General features: G+C 42.4%; 1 long non-coding RNA gene across 10 annotated transcripts in view; it reads left to right on the plus strand.

The window, feature by feature from the left end:
- LOC137312940 (uncharacterized) overlaps positions 1 to 20,972 on the plus strand; it is a 117,359-nt gene that overhangs the window by 18,022 nt on the left and 78,365 nt on the right. For 9 of the 10 annotated variants that reach the window (XR_010960949.1, XR_010960942.1, XR_010960948.1 and 6 more), the window contains 2 exons: positions 2,924 to 3,019; positions 16,286 to 16,787. This is a non-coding gene — a long non-coding RNA (uncharacterized lncRNA). Of the gene's footprint in view, positions 1 to 2,923; positions 3,020 to 16,285; positions 16,788 to 19,393; positions 19,512 to 20,972 lie in introns of all 10 variants that reach the window. The other variant, XR_010960947.1, reaches the window with a different exon arrangement.

Here is a 20,972-nt window from a genome sequence, read left to right on the forward strand (position 1 = left end):
AGCTGACCCGAGGCCGGACTCAACGCCATCCAATCACAGGATAGGAACAAAATCGGAGACAAAACTTGCTCCTGATTAATTATAATTAATTCGTTTAATGCGAATTAGGTGGGAGAATGGAGCAAGGACTTCACCTTTTTTCGAAAAATAAGTTATTGAGGATGTTGGCTGTTAGATTTGCTCAACTGAAGAAAAAGAGGCCTATCCCTTCAGGCAGAAGTAAACTGCAGGACTGTTTTAAAGAGAAACAGCCTCAGGGCTGAAACCATCTTTCACAGAGAAAGGAGGATCCTGATCGTTAATTTTGATAATTTGAGTAGTTACTTCCAATATATACAGTTTGGAGGCCTCATCACTAGTCCACATAAAAAAACTTACCAAAAGGCAGGAGTGTCCATCACTAATCTTTATATAAAAAGTCACTACTGTAATTAGCAACAGGCACGAGGATCCATCACTATTCTTCATATAAAAAGTAACAATCTAAATTACCAACTGGTAGGAGGGTCCATCAGTATTTTTTGTGTAAAAAGTAACGACATAAATTACAAATAGGTAGCAGGGCCTCACCACTAATTTTTATCGAAAAGGTAACAATTCCAATTACAATCAGGAAGGAGGGTCCATCTCAAGTCTTTATAACGAAATTAACCACTGAAATTACCAACAGGTGGGAGTGTCCAACACTAATCTTTAAATAAAACTAACAACTCAAATTACCAACAGGTCGGTGGGCCCATCACTAATCTTTAGAAAAAGTAGCGACTGAAATTCCCAACAGGTCGGAGGGTCCATCACTAATCTTTACATAAAAAGTAACCATTCAAATTACCAACAGGTTTTAGGGCCCGATCTCTAGGCTTCATATAAAAAAGGAAGTAACTGCTCAAATGAATCTTGTATTTGATTAAACTAATGTAATTAGTGTAGGTGTAAATGTAAGTTTTTGTTGCTGTTGTCCGTTTATTACACTAGTGTGAGCGTGACTGAAACAACAGATAACTGCATCTTACAAGGTCTCAATCTTGGCTGCACATTTATGCTCGAGAAAACTTCAACTATAGTTTATAGAAATTTACTGACCGAGATGAATCGCTTTTACATTCCGACAGTGTGGAAAGGCAAGCACCGGGACTGATAGTTTAATTTGTTGCTCTTGCCTTTGCGCACACACAGAGAGACAAACACACAATAGAGAATTATGATTGTAAAACAGCCCTCAAATCGACAACTTATATATTTGTGGTGGTTTTTGAGATTGTAAGACCCCTAAAGATAATCCAAAGATAACTGTGCAGCACCAGTTTAAGATTACACGATTGATAACATTATACATTAGTGTTAATTTTATTGAACGGTGTAAAATTCGGAAACATAGGAAAAACAGGAACAGGAGTAGGCCATTCAGCCCCTCGTGCCTGCTCCGCCATTTGATAATACCATGGCTGATCTGTGATCTTACTCCATAAAACCGCCTTTGGCCCATATCCCTGAATACTTTTGATTGCCAAAAAGCTATATATCTCACATTTAAATTTAGCAATTGAGTTAGTGTCAATTGCCGTTTGCAGAAGAGAGTTCCAATCTTCTACCACCCTTTGTGTGTAGAAACGTTTTCTAATCTCGCTCCTGAAAGGTCTGGCTCTATTTTTTAGACTGTGCCCCCACCTCCAAGATTCCCCAACCAGCAGAAATAGTTTCTCTCCATCCACCCCATCCGTTCCCCTTAATATCTGATAAACTTCGAACTGATCACCCCTTAATCTTAGAAACTCTAGAGAATACAACCCCAATTTGTGTAATCTCTCCTCGTAACTTAACCCTTGAAGTATGGGTATCATTCCAGTAAACCTACGCTGCACTCCCTCCAAAGCCAACATGTCCTTCCGAAGGTGCGGTGCCCAGAATTGTTCACAGTACTCCAGGTGCGGTCTGACCAGAGTTTTGAAACGCTGCAGCATGACCTCTGCCCCCTTGTACTCCAGTCCTCGACATATAAAGGCCAGCATTCCATTAGCCTTATTGATTATTTTCTGCACCTGTTCATGACACTGCAATGATCGATGTCCCTGAACCCCGAGGTCCCTTTGGACATCCACTGTTTTTAACATTTTACCATTTAGAATGTACCCTCTTCTATCCATTCTTGAACCAAAGTGAATGATCTCACATTTGTCTACATTGAATTCCATTTGCCACAGTTTTACCCATTCACCTATTCTATCAATATCGCTTTGTAATTTCATGTTTTCATCTACACTGCTGACAATGCCACCAATCTTTGTGTCATCGGCAAACGTTAGTCAGGTGCTGATACCGTGAGAGATATGGTAAATATATTCAAATAGAAGCACCAACCAAAACACATCTCCATGAACACACGGACAATGTCACTACCCAGAGAGAGCAGAGAAATCACACCCAGCTCCGTATTGTGTATGTAGGTAGATATCAGGTTCATAAAATGCCAGAATTTAATATCAAAACTCAACAAATCAAAAAATTGCAACAAATCTGTGAATAAAATAATACAATAGCGCCAGACTGGGTAACACCGAGTGAAGAATCATTGAACTCATCACCTCGCTCCATATTGCTCTTCAGAATATTCACCAGCTCAGGGATAATCTGGTGCTGTCCTGCACGGAGACTAAATCTTACCAATGGGTGCTCCCAGTGCAGAATCTCGGCCGTCTAGAACTGGTTGTGGAGGTCTGCGGGACTCATTGGTTTTCCCTGGCCAGCTGTCTGTGCCGCACCTGATGTGGAGAATTGTTGGTAACAGTCGGGAAATGCTCGATCCCAGAGCTAACAATTGTTGTGCTGATGGGGGAGTAGGGACTTGATATCGCGACAAGGCGATGTTTTATCCTTCTCATCTTAATATTTCCGTCTAACCCTGCTATTAATATATTTATTACAGAGCAGCAGAATCTTGGAACGCCTGTCACCACCATGGCTGAAGGTCCAAACAGGGGAGAAGATCCAACTTCATCAACAAGAATGAGAATAGTCACCGGTAGGTTCAGATCAACCTTTACAATATCAATTATATCCTGATAAAGGGTACTGATCACGAGCAAGAACCTACAGCTCACTCAGGAAGAGGAAACCGAGCAGATACTGTGTTGATAGAGGGAAGTGAGTGAAAATCCAGTGGGCCAGTGCAGTCATAGATGGAGGGATCTCAGTGCTGGAACTGTTCAATAGATATCTGGTGTTTCGACTGTAAGGTGGATAGCGACAGCGACCCAGGATGGTCCTTCTGAATAATAGTGTGAAACCAGGGAGTAGGGGCATGTGTGAGAGGCAAGTTGGGCACATGAATAGGAGAGCGATAGTCAGGCGAATAAACAAATTCTTCGGCAGCACTATGCAGTCCCAATTAGTAAGTTACCTTCCTGGTGTCAGAGCGAAGAACTTCCTGGAACAGGTGGGACACTCTCTGGGAAGGAAAGCAGAGCGGAAAATAGTCATGGCCGGAACCAATAACAAGGAAAGAGCTCCGTTGAGAGAGGGAATATTAACATTTGAGCTCTAGACTGAAAAACTAGGCCTTAACGTGGTGATCTCTGGATTGTTTTGCGCTGGGCTGCTTAAGGAGGACAATATGAGGCAGGTCAATGTCCGGCTGCAGGGATGGAACTGGAGGGAAGGGTTCATGTTTTTGGGAGCACAGGGTTAGTTCAGGACGAAGTGGAGGGACGGTTACGAACTGAACCGACAAACAACAACGGTTTAACAGACTGGGTATATAGAGCAGTGGGAGGGTTTCACCTGATAGGACTGGATCGTGTGAAATATCCGGATCTGAGACTGGAGAGTGGAAATAATAAAACTGTTGGAGCAGGAACAGAAGATTTGTGAAATAGTGAAAATTTATGAGCAGGAAAAAGGAAGGAGGTTTTGAAGTCGTGACAGAAGACGTAACTTAATATTAAAAGCAAAGAAAAACGAGAACAGATCAACAGTCCAATGAATTGGAGTTCAGATTGTGTGTTATGTCTGTGAATCTACAAATCATTCCAAACACATTTGGAAAGTTAGATTGATGAGAGATGTGATCTAGTATCTATAAGATTGGGCTGTGATGGATGAGGTTTTGGGGAGAAACAACACATTTCCTTTAGTTTCTAAAAGTGATGGCAGATGTGAAAATGTTGTTGTAACAGTGGAGCATGTGGGACCATATTTCGAGATAACTGTAGAAAAGGATTGGGATCTGAATTTAATAGCCGAGGTGGATAAGTCACTGAGAAATAACGCACCCGAGACTGTTAAATGAAGTCAGAGAGGAGATAGGAGGGAATTTGATCACAATTCAAAAAATCTATCGATCTCAGCCTTGAATATATTCAAAGACTCATCATCCACAGCCCTCTGGGGTAGAGAGGTCCAAAAATTCAAAACACTCTGCGTGAAGAAATTCATTCTCATCTCAGTCTTGAATGGCCGACCCCTGATCCTGAGACAATGCAACCTAGTTTTAGAATCTCCATTTAGGGGAATCAATCTCTCAGCATCTAACCTGTCAAGCCCCATCATAATCTTATATGTTTCAATTAGATCACTATCATTCTTCTAAACTCCTGAGAGTACAGGCCCAATCTGCTCAATCTCTTCTCAGAGGACAACCCTCTCATCCCAGGAATTAATCTAGTGAACCCTCGTTGCACCGCCTCCAGGCAAGCATACCCGTCCTTAGATAAGGAGACCAAAACTGGACGCAATACTTCAGGTGAGGTCTCACTAAAGCCGTGTACAGCTGTAGTAATTCTTCCCTCCTCTTGTACTCGAACCCCCTTGCAATAAAGGCCAACATGCCATTTGCTCTCCGAATTACCTGCTCTAGCTGCATACTACATTTTTGAGTTTCTTATACAAGGACACCCAATTCTCTGTGAACACCAACATTTAATAGTCTTCCACCATTTAAAAAATATTCTGTTTTTCTATCCTTCCTTCCAAAGTGAATATCCTCACATTTCCACACATTATGCCACAACTATCACCGTCTTGTCCACTCACTTAATCTGTCTATATCCTTTCACAGACTCTTTGTGTCCTCCTCACAAATTACTTTCCAACCGAGCTTTGTATCGTCAGCGAACTTGGACATTTTACACTGTCCCTTCAACTAATTCATCAATATAGATTGTAAATCGCTGAGGCCCAAGCACTGACCCCTGCGACACCCCACCAGTAACACCCTGCCAACCTGACAATGGCCCGTTTATCCCGACTTTCTGTTTCTTTCCTTTAACCAATCCCGGGTCATTCTGTGTCTGTTCAAAAGTGGTGTGCTGTCAGTCCCGGATCATTCTTTGTCTGTTTAAAAGGGATGTGCTGTTAGTCCCGGTTCATTCTGTGTCTCTTTAAGAGGGGCGTGCTGTCACTCCCGGATCATGCTGTCCCTGTTTAAAAGGGATGTGCTGTCAGTCCCGGATCATTCTTTGTCTGTTTAAAAGGGATGTGCTGTTAGTCCCGGTTCATTCTGTGTCTCTTTAAGAGGGGCGTGCTGTCACTCCCGGATCATGCTGTCCCTGTTTAAAAGGGGTGTGCTGTCAGTCCCGGATCATTCTTTGTCTGTTTAAAAGGGATGTGCTGTTAGTCCCGGTTCATTCTGTGTCTCTTTAAGAGGGGCGTGCTGTCACTCCCGGATCATGCTGTCCCTGTTTAAAAGGGGTGTGCTGTCAGTCCCGGATCATTCTGTCCCTGTTTAAAAGGGGTGAGCGATCAGTCCCGGATCATTCTGTCCCTGTTTAAAAGGGGTGAGCGATCAGTCCCGGATCATTCTGTCCCTGTTTAAAAGGGGTGAGCGATCAGTCCCGGATCATTCTGTCTCTGTTTAAAAGGGGTGAGCGATCAGTCCCGATTCATTCTGTCTCTGTTTAAAAGGGGTGAGCGATCAATCCCGGATCATTCTGTCCCTGTTTAAAAGGGGTGAGCGATCAGTCCCGGATCATTCTGTCTCTGTTTAAAAGGGGTGAGCGATCAGTCCCGATTCATTCTGTGTCTCTTTAAGAGGGGCGTGCTGTCACTCCCGGTTCATTCTGTCCCTGTTTAAAAGGGATGTGCTGTCAGTCCCGGATCATTCTGTCCCTGTTTAAAAGGGGCGTGCTGTCACTCCCGGATCATGCTGTCCCTGTTTAAAAGGGATGTGCTGTCACTCTCGGATCATTCTGTCCCTGTTTAAAAGGGGTGAGCGATCAGTCCCGGATCATTCTGTCCCAGTTTAAAAGGGGTGAGCGATCAGTCCCGGATCATTCTGTCCCTGTTTAAAAGGGGTGAGCGATCAGTCCCGGATCATTCTGTCTCTGTTTAAAAGGGGTGAGCGATCAGTCCCGGATCATTCTGTCCCTGTTTAAAAGGGGTGAGCGATCAGTCCCGGATCACACTGTCCCTGTTTAAAAGGGGTGAGCGATCAGTCCCGGATCACACTGTCCCTGTTTAAAAGGGGTGAGCGATCAGTCCCGGATCATTCTGTCTCTGTTTAAAAGGGGTGAGCGATCAGTCCCGGATCATTCTGTCCCTGTTTAAAAGGAGTGAGCGATCAGTCCCGGATCATTCTGTCCCTGTTTAAAAGGGGTGAGCGATCAGTCCCGAATCATTCTGTCCCTGTTTAAAAGGGGTGAGCGATCAGTCCCGGATCATTCTGTCTCTGTTTAAAAGCGATATGCTCTCAGTCCTTGATCATTTTGCCCGATTCCCTGTCCCTCCCCATTCACGGGCCGCGCTCCAGGTTTTAAGCCCGAGCTGAGCGAGAGTTGTCTCCCATTGTGAAGTCAGAGGCGCAGCGACAGGATCCCGAGACTCAGTCACCCGGTCCCACAGCGCTGATTCTGCAGGATATCCGGGGCTAAATATTCCCTAATGGGGATTTTGTCAATCTACAGACAGGATGGGATCAGGGCAGGATTCAGTCTGGGCTGCAATGAGACACTGGGTCAATGTAGATACAGGAAGGGACCAGGGTAGGACTCAGCCTGGTCTTCAGTGGGACACTGGGTCAATGAACAGAAATAAAGTGCCCATGGCGGTTTTCAGTCTGGGCTGCAATGGGACACTCAATGTACAGAAGGGCCCAGGGTGGGGCTAAGTCTGGACTGCAGTGGGACACTGAGTAAATGTACAGACAGGAAGGCCTCATGGTGGGGCTCAGTCTGGGCTGCAGTGGGACAGTGGACAAATGTACAGAAAGGAAGGTCCCAGGGTGGGTCTCAGTCTGGGCTGCAGTGAGACCCTGACAATCGGACTCAGTGTTATAGAAGTTTACAACATGGAAACAGGCCCTTGGGCCCAACATGTCCATGTCGCCCAGTTTATACCACTAAGCTAGTCCCAATTGCCTGCACTTGGCCCATATCACTCTATACCCATCTTACCCATGTAACTTTCCAAATGCTTTTTAAAAGAAAAAAAATTGTACCCGCCTCCACTACTGCCTCTGGCAGCTCGTTCCAGACACTCACCACCCTTTGAGTGAAAAAATTGCCCCTCTGGACCTTTTTTTATCTCTCCCCTCTCACCTTAAATCTATGTCCCCTCGTTTTCGACTCCCCTACCTATGGGAAAAGATTTTGACTATCTACCTTATCTGTGCCCCCCATTATTTTATAGACTTCTATAAGATCACACCTTAACCTGCTACTATCCAGGGAAAAAAGTCCCAGTCTATCTAACCTATCCCTATAAGTCAAACCATCAAGTCCCGGTAGCATCCTAGTAAATCTTTTCTGCACACTTTCTAGTTTAATAATATCCTTTCTATAATAGGGTGACCAGAACTGTACACAGTATTCCAAGTGTGGCCTTACTAATGTCTTTTACAACTTCAACAAGACATCCCAACTCCTGTATTCAATGTTCTGACCAATGAAACCAAGCATGCTGAATGCCTTCTTCACCACCCTATCCACCTGTGACTCCACTTTCAAGGAGCTATGAACCTGTACTCCTAGATCTCTTTTTTCTATAACTCTCCCCAACGCCCTACCATTAACGGAGTAGGTCCTGGTCTGATTCGATCTACCAAAATGCATCACCTTACATTTATCGAAATTAAACTCCATCTGCCATTCATCGGCCCACTGGCCCAATTTATCAAGATCCCGTTGCAATCCTAGATAACCTTCTTCACTGTCCACAATGCCACCAATCTTGGTGTCATCTGCAAACTTACTAACCATGCCTCCTAAATTCTCATCCAAATCATTAATATAAACAACAAATAACAGCGGACCCAGCACCGATCCCTGAGGCACACCGCTGGTCACAGGCCTCCAGTCTGAAAAACAACCCTCGACAACCACCCTCTGTATTCTGTCGTCAAGCCAATTTTGTATCCAATTGGCTACCTCACCTTGGATCCCGTGAGATTTAAACTTACGAAACAACTTACCATGCGGTACCTTGTCAAAGGCTTTGCTAAAGTCCATGTAGACCACGTCTACTGCACAGCCCTCATCTATCTTCTTGGTTACCCCTTCAAAAAACTCAATCAAATTCGTGAGACATGATTTTCCTCTCACAAAACCACGCTGACTGTTTCTAATCAGTCCCTGCCTCTCCAAATGCCTGTAGAACCTGTCCCTCAGAATACCCTCTAACAACTTACCCACTACAGATGTCAGGCTCACCGGTCTGTAGTTCCCAGGCTTTTCCCTGCCGCCCTTCTTAAACAAAGGCACAACATTTGCTACCCTCCAATTTTCAGGCACCTCACCTGTGGTTGTCGATGAATCAAATATCTCTGCTCGGGGACCCGCAATTTCCTCCCTAACCTCCCATAACGTCCTAGGATACATTTCATCAGGACCCGGAGATTTATCTACCTTGATGCGCGTTAAGACTTCCAGCACCTCCCTCTCTGTAATATTTACACTCCTCAAGACATCACTATTTATTTCCCCAAGTACTCTAACATCCATGCCTTTCTCAACCGTAAATACCGATCTGAAATATTCATTCAGGATCTCACCCATCTCTTGTGGTTCCGCCAATAGATGACCTTGTTGATCTTTAATAGGCCCGACTCTCTCCCCAGTTACTCTTTTGCCCTTTATGCATTTGTAGAAGCTTTTTGGATTCTCCTTTGCCTTATCTGCCAAAGCAATCTCATGTCCCCTTTTTGCCCTCCTAATTTCTCTATTAACTCTACTCCGGCAATCTCTATACTCTTCAAGGGATCCACTTGATCCCAGCTGTCTATGCATGTCATATGCCTCCTTCTTCTTTTTGACTAGGGCCTCAATCTCCCGAGTCATCCAAGGTTCCCTACTTCTACCAGCCTTGCCCTTCACTTTATAAGGAATATGCTTACCCTGAACCCTGGTTAACACACTTTTGAAAGCCTCCCACTTACCAGACGTCCCTTTGCCTGCCAACAGACTCTCCCAATCAACTTCTGAAAGTTCCTGTCAAATACCAAACAAAATTGGCCTTTCCCCAATTTATAATTTTAACTTTTGGGCCAGACCTATCCTTCTCCATAGCCAGCTTAAAACTAATGGCATTATGATCACTGGTCCCAAAGTGATCCCTCACTAACACTTCTGTCACCTGCCCTTCCTTATTTCCCAAGAGGAGGTCAAGTTTTGCCCCCTATCTAGTCGGGCTATCCACATAATGAATGAGAAATTCCTCCTTTATACACTCAACAAATTTCTCTCCATCCAAGCCCCTAATGCTATGGCTGTCCCAGTCAATGTTGGGAAAGTTAAAGTCCCCTACTATTACCACCCTATTTTTCTTGCAGCTGTCTGTATTCTCCTTACTTATTTGCTCCTCAATTTCCCGTTGACTATTTGGGAGTCTGTAGTACAATCCTATCAAAGTGATCTCTCCCTTCTTATTTTTAAGTTCTACCCATATCGACTCAGTGGGCGAACCCTCCGATATATCCCCTCTTACTACTGCCGTGATGTTCTCCCTAATCAAGAACGCAACTCCCCCTCCTCTCTTACCTCCCGCTCTATCTTTCCTATAGCATCTGTACCCTGGAACATTGAGCTGCCAGTCCTGCCCCTCCCTTAGCCATGTTTCAGTAATAGCTATAACATCCCAGTCCCATGTACCCATCCATGCCCTGAGTTCATCTGCCTTGCCCATCAGACTTCTTGCATTGAAATAAATGCAGTTTAATTTGGACTTCACTTGGTCTTTGCCCTGCTTTCTCAGACCATCTGTCCGGTCATGTTTCGTACACTCTCCCTTACTGCCTTTTGTTTCTGTCACCACTTTACTTCCCACTGACTTCCTGCATCGGTTCCCATCCCCCTGCCACATTAGTTTAAACCCTCCCCAACAGCACTAGCAAACAGTCCCCCTCGGACATTGGTTCCAGTCCTGCCCAGATGCAGACCGTCCAATTTGTGCTGCTCCCACCTCCCCCAGAACCGGTTCCAATGGCCCAGGAATTTGAATTCCTCCCTCTTGCACCATCTCTCAAGCCAAGTATTCATCGTAGCTATCCTGTCATTCCTACTCTGACTAGCCCGTGGCACTGGTAGCAATCCTGAGATTACTACCTTTGAGGTCCTACTTTTTTCTTTAACTCCTAACTCCCGAAATTCAGCTTGTAGGACCTCGTCCCGTTTTTTACCTATATCGTTGGTACCTATATGCACCACGACAACTGGCTGTTCACCCTCCCCCTCCAGAATGTCCTGCAGCCGCTCGGAGACATCCCTGACTCTGGCACCATCCTGGAGTCTCGGTTGCGTCCACAGAAACGCCTGTCTATTCCCCTTACAATCGAGACCCCTATCACTATAGCTCTGCCACTCTTTTTCCTGCCCCCCTGTGCAGCAGAGCCAGCCACGGTGCCATGAACCTGGCCGCTGTCACCTTCCCCTGGTGAGCCATCTCCCCCAACAGTATCCAAAACGGTATACCTGTTTTGGAGGGTAGATGACCGCAGGGGATCCCTGCACTGCCTTCCTACTCTTCCTCTGTCTGTTGTTCACCCATTCACTATCTCCCTCAGTAATTTTTATTTGTGGTGTGACCAACTCACTGAAAGTGCTATCCACGACTTCCTCAGCATCGTGGATGCCCCAAAGTGAGTCCATCCGCTGCTCCAGAGCCGTCAAACGGTCAAACAGTAGCTGCAGCTGGACACACTTCCCGCAGGTGAAGGAACCAGGGACACAGGAAGGATCCGTGAATTCCCACATCCCACAAGAGGAACATGACACGGCTCTGGGATCTCCTGCCATGACTTAACCCTTAATTTAGCTTAACAACAACGACAATGTCAAAAAAAAGGAAAGAAAAAGAGCTTACCAGTCTCCAGCCAATCATTTACCTGTTGGCTGTGACTTCGATCCTCCTCCTAGTCAACTTGCTTGCCCTCCTCACAGTGCCTCTTTTTTTTGGTTGGAGGAGGAGGGAGGGAAACACAAGTGTTGTGTTTCGGGTTCAACTGCTCCTCGATACCAGTTCTTCTGCTGCCCACTGTTCATTGGAGGTGACTGAGCCCATTTCTCCCAGAATGCCCCTCTGTCTCATTTGCTGGATGCTTTTCCTCCTGGTCGTCACTGAAGGGCTTCTTCTGCTGCCCACTGCTCAGTGGAGGTGACTGAGCTGACTTCTCCCAGAATGCCCCTCTGTCTCCTCTGCTTCTGCGTTTGGGGGAGTGACAACACCCAGGGTTCCCGGTGGCTGCTGGAAAGTGCGGGTCTCTGATTGGCCTCTAAGTGTGGGATGAGAATGGATTCATAAATCTCTGATTGGCCCCTCAGTGCGGGAGGAGGTTTAATCCACTCTACTCTTTATGAGGAGTGGGGATCTGGGGTTCAAAGGGATTGGATTCTTCTTACCCGGTTTATGTGGGAAAGAAACCACCCGAATGGCACGAGAACCGGGATGTGGGGGGAGGTGTTGATATCCCGAGTCTGAGCATCAGAGCGAACTCAGAGTCCCTGATATAATGTGGCGAATGAATGTGGCATGTTGGCGATTCGAGACTGTTTCAAAGTGCAAGCCTATTGGTAATAGAACAGCGCTCGGATCGTGAGTTCATATCTCAGCATAGCAATTGTGAAACTAAAAAGTGCTGATATTATTGACAGTATCGGTATTAATTATAGAGCCGATATTACGGACATGTGTTGATTACAGATCTGATATTAATGACAGTATCTCCACTGATTATAGAGCTGATATTAATGAGAGTATCGGTATTGATTACAACGATGATATTACTGACAGTATCTGTACTCATTTTAGAACTGCTCTTAATGACAGTAAGGATGATATTGCTGACAGTGTATGTACTGATTACAGGGCTGATATTAATGACAGTATTTGTACTGATTATAGAGATGATATTGATGACAGTATCTGTACTGATTATAGAGATGATATTACTGACAGTGTCTCTACTGATTATAGAGCTGATATTACTGAGAGTATCTATATTGATTATACAGCTGATATACTGACAGGATCTGTATTGATTATAGAGCTGATTTTACTGACAGTATCTGTGTTGATTACAGAGATGATACAACTGACAGTATACAGCTTATACTTCTGAGATTACCTGTATTGATCATAGAGCTGATATTACTGACTGTACCTGTGCTCAATATAGCTCTGATATTACTGACTGTATCTGTGCTCAATATAGCGCTGTTATTACTGAGAGTATCCCTGCTCATTATCGGCCTGTTTTTACTGACAGTATCCCTGCTCATTATAGGGCTGATAATTCTGACAGTATCCCTGCTCAATATAGGGTTGTTATTACTGACTGCATCTGTGTTGATGAAAGAGCTGGTGTAATTAAAATATTAATTGAATTACATAGCATTTTACAGCTCAGGAACAGCCCATTTGTCCCAACAGGTCTTTGACTGTATTTATGCTCAACACTAGCGTTGTCCCACACTATTGCATCGCACCCTATCAACTTATCTTTCTATTTCTAGCCCCCTCGTGTATTTATCTACCTTCCCCTTAAATGCATTTGCAATTTTCGCCTCAACCATTCCACGTGGTAGCGAATTGCACATTCTCGCTATTGTATAAGATGTCTCTCCTGAATTATATCGTGGTGTCATTAGTAACTATCTTATATTCATGGCCTCTAGTTTTGGACCGCCCTCAATTGGTAGCATCCTCTCTCGGTCGGACCTATGGAACTCCTTCCGAATATTAAAGACCTCAATCAGGTCACCTCTCCGTCTTCAACTTAAAAGAGAACAGAGTCACAGCCTGTTAAATCTTTCCTGATAATGTTGGTAAATAATGCATTGAACAAGTGACGACAGGAATTAAAGGAAAGTAATGACGGACAGGAACAACCCAGTACATAATCTTCTCCCCGAGTAGCGGGTAAATTCAGGCAATCTCGGCACAATCCAGAACACGGTAGAAGGGGTACTTCAAAATGCACCAATAAAATGCCCGGAGCCGGCAGGCTGTGTTTGTGCATTGCTGCGGTAAAAGCAGATGTGTTAGAAGGACTGCACTGTCAAACACACATATTAAAAAACAACATTCTGTGCAAGTATTGCCTTGTCCTGCCAGGTGGGTGCGGGAGAACTGCTGGGACTCGCACGGCAGAGGCGGAGACTCCGAAACGGCGACAGAGAGTGCGATGTCCTGACCTGTCTCTCTGTTTATCGACTGCACAAGATTCTTATGATAACGTGGGTTTGGGGGGTGAGGGGAGGTGAATTGCGATCCAGAATCCTCGACACATCAGTTCAGCATCGCGGCAGCTACAAAAAGCATCAATTTCAGGAACTTAGTATTTAAAATCTACAGATACAGAATCTCTTGTACTGAACTTTTAACCGGCCACGTAATAAAATCGCAGGTTGGTTTCGGGGTTTCACTGTTTAATTCTGACTGGACACAGGGTGGAACAATGGGAGTGTTTACAAAACTATATTTAACAACGTTTACCTTCGATTCTCTTGCACCGATTCTCTGATCTTTACTCACCTGGAATTCTGCGAAGTTCAGAACCGATGGAGCTCTGCCTTAAATAAAAACAGCCAGTCAGAGCCTACTTGGTTCGGGCACAGTGCAGACACATCCTAACGAGGGGGAAAGGAAGGGAATCCAAAGCTGGAGCTCCCTGGATGACTAAAGAGAGAGATATTAAAATGAAACAGAAAACTGAGGCTTATGACGAATGTAAGGTTTATAATACAGGAGTGAACCAGGCTGAATACAGAAGGAACAGAGGAGATCAAAAAAAAAGGTGGAAATAAGAGGGGCAAAAAGAGAGATTCAACACTAAATTTCAAAGGGGAATTGGATAAAAACTTGAAGGAAAAAATTACAGGGCTTTGGGGAAAGAGAATGGAAAAGGGACTAATTTGAAAGCTCTTTCAAAGAGCCAGCACAGGCATCATGGGCCGAAAGGACTCCTGTGATGTACCTATTATGATACTACGATACAACCATGTAAAGGGATCGTGTAAACCCTCCAGTTGCTGAAGTCATTGCACAGAAACTCTAATTAAATTTCACATTCGCCAAATTCCGGAATCCAGCACATGTTTAAATATAAGAACATAGGAACAGGAGTAGACCATTCAGCCCCTCGAATCTGTTCTCCCATTTAATTAGATCATGACCGCTCTGCAACCTGAATTCTATTTACCTGCCCTTGATCGATTTCGTTTCACACCGTGAACAAAAAAAATCTGCCTCTAACAACCGTGAAAATTTCAGTTGACCCAGAATCCACAACCTTTTGGAGGAGGGAATTCCACATTTCCAGTAAACTTTGTGTGAAAAAAATTGCGTCCAGATTTCACTCCTGAACGGCCGAGTGCTAATTTTAATATTGTGTCCCCTTGTTCTGGACTCCTCCATCAGACGAAATGCATTATCTGTACCTAATGAGTGTGAGGTATTACATTTTAGTAGGAAAAATAAGGGGGCCACAAACTGCTTGGATAATAAGTGTCTAAATCGGGGAGAGGAGCAGAGGGTTCTGGGGGTAAATCCAATAGGGAATTCAGCAGAAATTTTTCACCCAGAGAATGGTTGAAGCGACGAGAATAGATGCATTTACGAAACTTAGATAAACAAGCGACGGATAAAGGAATATAAGGATATGGTGGTAGGGATAGAAGAAGTAGGGGGTGGAGTCTCGTGTGTCGTATGGACATGTTGGGCCGAATGGCCTTTTACAATGCCATATGTTCTATGTAATTCTATGTAATTCTCTATTGAATCATTTTATCATTTTAGAAATTTCAATTAACACACCCTGACTCCACGCAAACCCACCATTTACCAAAACCGTCGATTTAACAGTGTATTTAATGCTTTATCAACCTAACATTTACCCACACTGTCCATTTAATAGTGTATTTAATGTGAAAATTCACAGGATTGACCTAAACTGCCCATTTAACACTGCATTTAATGATAAATAATCCCACCATTTACCCACACTGTCCATTTAAGAGTGTATTTAATATGATATAAACACACCATTTACCCACAATGTGTATTAAACAGTGGATTTAATGATATATAAACCCACCATATACCCACAATGTCCATTTAACTGTTTATTTAATGATATATAAAACCATCATTTACCCACACTGTCCATTTAACATTGTCTTTAATGATATATAAACCCACCATTTATCCACACTTCATTTAACATTGTATTTAATGATATATAAACCCACCATTTACCCACACTGTCCATTTAACAGTGTATTTAATGATACATAAGACAAACATTTACACACACTGTCCATTTAACATTGTATTTAATGATATATAAACCCAACATTTACCCACACTCTCCATTTAACATTGTATTAAATGATATATAAACCCACCATTTAAGAAAATGTCCATTTAGCAGCGTATTTAGCAATATATAAATCCACCACTTACCACACTGCCCATTTAACAGAGGATTTAATGATATATAAACCCACCATTTACCCACACTGCCCATTTAACAGTGTATTTAATGATATATAAACCCACCATTTACCAACACTGTCGATTTAACAGTGTATTTAATGAAATATAAACCCATCATTTACCTCACTGTCCATTTAACAGTGTATTTAATGATATATAAACTCAGCATTTACCCACACTGTCCATTTGGCAGTGTATTTAATGATATATAAACCCACCATTTAACCACGCTGTTCATGTAACGATGTATTTAATGATATATAAACCCAGCATTTACCCATACTGTCCATTCCCCCAGTGATTGATCTGATTGATGCTTCGCAATAGTTTAATTCGGCGGTTTAATGGTTAATATCCTCACTTGCAGAAATCGCCTCTCCTCTGCTCACTGACGAAACACTGGCTCTTGGCCACAGGATTGAAAACGCCAACATCAGCAAATCGATGGGACTTCAGTGAACAATGTCCCTGATGCAAATGTAACTATTTATTTCTCACCAAATATCTGTTTTTCTGAACTTCTCTTTCACAAGAAGAGAAAAAGTAAAATTTATCTCCATCTTTGTTCACAATTGACGTGGCAGCGAATTGTCAACCCGGTTCGATTTGATTCCACCAGAAAGGCCGCTCCCTGTTCTGAAACACATGAGGAATGTTTGTGTTGAAATCCATCCTGATGCCTGGCAGCAGCTTTCACAGGGGGCGGAGCTCTGAATCTCACATAACAAGGATCAGATCAAATTCTCAAGTTGTGAACTGCTAAAATAATGCAAAGAACTTGCAGTCGATTGATTACATTGAAATAACAAGGATATAATTTTTCAAATCTACACGGACATTGCGAGGCGGAAAATACTTGCGGGATCAAGGTAAGGTTCATGTCGTGTCAATTTGATTTAAATTAACTTTTTCTGCCCCTTCCTCTTTTCTAATGCCGATTTCCCGCTGTCAGATATGTTCTCCGGCGGAGGGAGCTCTCCATTCCTCGCGGATGGAACAATTCACTAATTGTTCGCTCAGACACTGATTGAAGGCCGGGTATTTTACACTGGGAATTTCAGTGCTTATCCCTTCATGGACCCCACCAATCTCCCCACAGGCACATTTTAAAGCGATTACGGGACAGAAAGCAGGAACACGAACTCTGGAGATTTGCACCATCTTAGTCCAGATGTGCCTCCTCCTCATGTTAGAATTTGATATTCAGTAAACAGGGGTGGGAAACTGGCCTTTCTCACTCTATTTGCATTTTTTAAACTATGACACTGGCTCTTTTTAATTACTGAACCGTTTGGTTCCCGGTACACTGATCAAAGACTGATCGAACACAAAGTTCAGCTCAGTAAAGGGTTAACAGATTCGCAATGGCCGATCATCGCTCTCTGCCGGGCACCTGGAAAATCAGCCTATGGTTACACGAGGCTGGACTGAACGCCATCCAATCACAGGACAGGAGCAAAATCGGAGCCAAAACTTGTTCCTGATCAATTATAATTGATTAGTTTAATGCGAATTAGGTGGGAGAATGGAGCAGGGACTTCTGTTTTTGCTGAAGTATGTTCGTGACGGTGTTGAACTGGCTCAACTAAATAAAGAGAGGCCGCTCCCTTTGGAGAGAAACAAACTTCCAGAATGTTTTAAAGGGAAACCGGTTCAGGCGAAACCATCTTTCACACAGATCGGTCGTTCCTGACCGTTAATCTTGGTAATTTGAGTAGTTACTTTTAATATCAACAGGTAGGAGGGCCACAGCACTGAGTGGAATTAATAAAACTGTTGGAGCAGAAACTGATGATTTATGAAACAGTGAAAAGTTATTAGCAGGAAAATGGAAGGAGGTTTTGAAGAGTGACTTGATCTTAAAAAGTAAAACGAGAACGGGTCAACATTCCATTGAATTGACGTTTGGAAAGTCAGAATTATGAGAAATGTGATCAGGTATCTTTAAAACAGGGCCTGGGTTTCCACAGAACACAGAGAAATGTTCCTGATTACAACATATTGAGGAGAGAGGACATCAGTATGAATAAATGGTTCTGTGCGAGAGGTGGAAAAACGTCAATAAACTTGCAGGGCCCCAGCACTAATCTTTATACAAAAATTAACGACTGAAATTACCAACCTGTCGGAGGGTCAATCACTCACCTTTATAGAAAAAGTAAATACTGAAATTATCAACAGGGAGGAGAGTCCATCAATACACGTTATATAAAAAATAACAACTCAAATTACCGACAGTTAGGAGGGCGCATCATAGATCTTTTTTTCAAAAAATAACAACTCAAATTAGCAACAGGTAGGAGGGTCCATCACGAATATTTATATAAAAGGTAACTACTGAAATAATCAACAGGTAGGAGGGTTAATCACTAACCTTTACATGAAAAGTGACTACTGAAATTACCAACAGGGAGGAGTGTCCATCACTTATCTTTATATTAAAAGTAACTACTGAAATGACCACCAGGTTGGAGGTCCCATCACAAATCTGTGTAAAAAAAAGTAACAACTGAAATTACCAACAGGTAGGAGGGTCCATCACTAATCTTCATATAAAAATAACGACTGAAATTACCACCAGGTCGGAGGGTCCATCACTATTTTTTATACAAAACGTAACTCCTGAAATTACCACCAGGTAGGAGGGTCCATTACTAAATTTTATATGAAAAAGTAACTACTGAAATTACCACCAGGTAGGAGGGTCCATCACTAATCTTTATGTAAAAAGTAACTCCTGAATTGATCGACAGGGAGGAGGGTCAATCACTAATCGTTAAAGAAGAAGTCACTACTGAAATTATCAACGGGCAGGAGGGTCCATCACTAATATTAGAAAAGATTAACGACACAAATTACCACCAGGTAGGAGGGTCCATCACTAATCTTTATATAAAAAGTAACAAGTCAAATTACCAACAGGTAACCTTTTTATAAAAATTATCGAAAGAAATTACCAACAGGTAGGAGGGTCCATCACTAAATTTACATAAAAAATAACGACTGAAATTACCACCAGGTAGGAGTGTCCATCATTAAACTTTACAGAAAAAGATACTACTGAAATTACCAACATGTCGGAGGGTCCATCACTCATCTTTATATAAAAAGTAATTACTGAAATTACCAAGAGATTGGAGATTCCATCACCAACCAATTTTTAAAAACTGACTACTGAAATTACAAAAAGGCAGGAGGATGAATAACTAATATTTATACTAAAAGTAACAACAGAAATTACGAATAGGCATGAGATCCCATCACTAATCTTTATAAAAAAGTAACAACTCAAATTACCAACGGGTAGGAGGGACCATCACTAAACTTTACATACAAAAGTAACTATTGAAATTACCAGCAGGTAGGAGAGTACATCACGAATCTTTATATAAAAAACAACTACTGTAATTATCAACAGGAAGGAGGGTCCAGCACAAATCTTTATATTAAAAGTAACAAGTCAATTTTCCAACAGGTAGGAGGGTCCATCACGAATCTTTAGATAACAAAAGTAACTAGTGACATCACCAACAGGCAGAAGGGTCCATCACTAATCATCAGATAACAACAGTAACTACTGAAATTACCAACAGGTAGGAGTGCCGATCACTAATCTTTGTATAAAAAGTAACCACTGAAATTACCAACAGGAAGGAGTTTCCATCACTAATCTTTACAGACAAAATAACTACTGAAATTACCAACAGGCAGGAGGTCCCATCACTAAACTTTTTTAAGAAAAAAACTAACCACTGAAATTACAAAAAGGCAGTAACAAGTCAATTTTCCATCAGGTAGGAGGGTCCATCACGAATCATTATGATAAATGAAACTACAGAAATTACTAAAATGCAAGAGGGTCCATCACTAATCTATATATAAAAAGCAACTACTGAAATTCTAACAGGTAGGAAGGGCCATCATTAATCTTTATATAAAAAGTAACTACTGAAATTAACAACAGCTACTAGTGTCCATCACTAATCTTTAAAAAAAACACTGAAATTATCAACAGGGATGAGTTTCCTCACTAATCTTTATATAAAATTAGCTAATTAAATTACAAACAGGCAGTAGGGTCCATCATTAATCTTCATCAAAAAGAAACTACTGAAATTACCAACAGGGATGAGTGTCCATCACTAATCTTGATTTAAAAAGTAACGACTAAAATTACCAACAGGTTGGAGCGTCCATCACTAATCTTTATTTAAAAAGTAACTACTGAAATTGCCAAGAGGCTGGAGGGTCCATCACTTATCTTTAGATAAAAGAGTAAGGACTGAAATTTCCACCAGGTAGGATTGTCCATCACTAATACTTTTATATAAAAAGTAACTACTGAAATTACCACCAGGCAGGAGGGAAAATCAATAATCTTTATAATGAAAGTAACAACTGAAATTACACCACGGAGGAGGGTGCATCACGAATCTTTACATAAAATAGTAACTACTGAAATTACCAACAGGCAGGTGGTCACATCACAAACCTTTTTTAAAACTAACTACTGAAATTACAAAAAAGCACGAGTTCCCATCACGAATCTTTATAAAAGAAGTAACAACTGAAATTACCAGCAGGTAGGAGGGTCCATCACTGATCTTTATATAAAAAGTAACTACGGAAATTAGCAAAAGGCAGGAGGGTCCATCATGAATCGTTAGATAACCGAAGTAACTACTGAAATCTGCAACAGTTGGTCGGGTCCATCACGAATCATTATTAAAAAAGAAACTATAGAAATTACCAAAAGGCAGGAGGGTCCATCACTAATCTTTAAATAAAAAGCAACGACTGAAATTATAACAGGTTGTAAGTTCCATCGGTGATCTGTTTAAAGAAAGTAACTCCTGGAATTACCCACTGGTAGGCGGGTCCATCTCTAATATTTGTAAAAGAATAAACTACTGAAATGACCAACAGGGAGGAGGATCCATCACTTATCCTTATATAAAAAGTAACCACTGAAATTACAAACAGGCTGGAGGATCCATCGCTCATCTTTATATAAAAAGTGACAAGTCAAATTAACAACAGGGAGGAGTGTCCAT

The sequence above is a fragment of the Heptranchias perlo genome, unplaced genomic scaffold (genome assembly GCF_035084215.1).
Source record: "Heptranchias perlo isolate sHepPer1 unplaced genomic scaffold, sHepPer1.hap1 HAP1_SCAFFOLD_44, whole genome shotgun sequence".
NCBI classification, from domain to species: Eukaryota; Metazoa; Chordata; class Chondrichthyes; order Hexanchiformes; family Hexanchidae; genus Heptranchias; species Heptranchias perlo.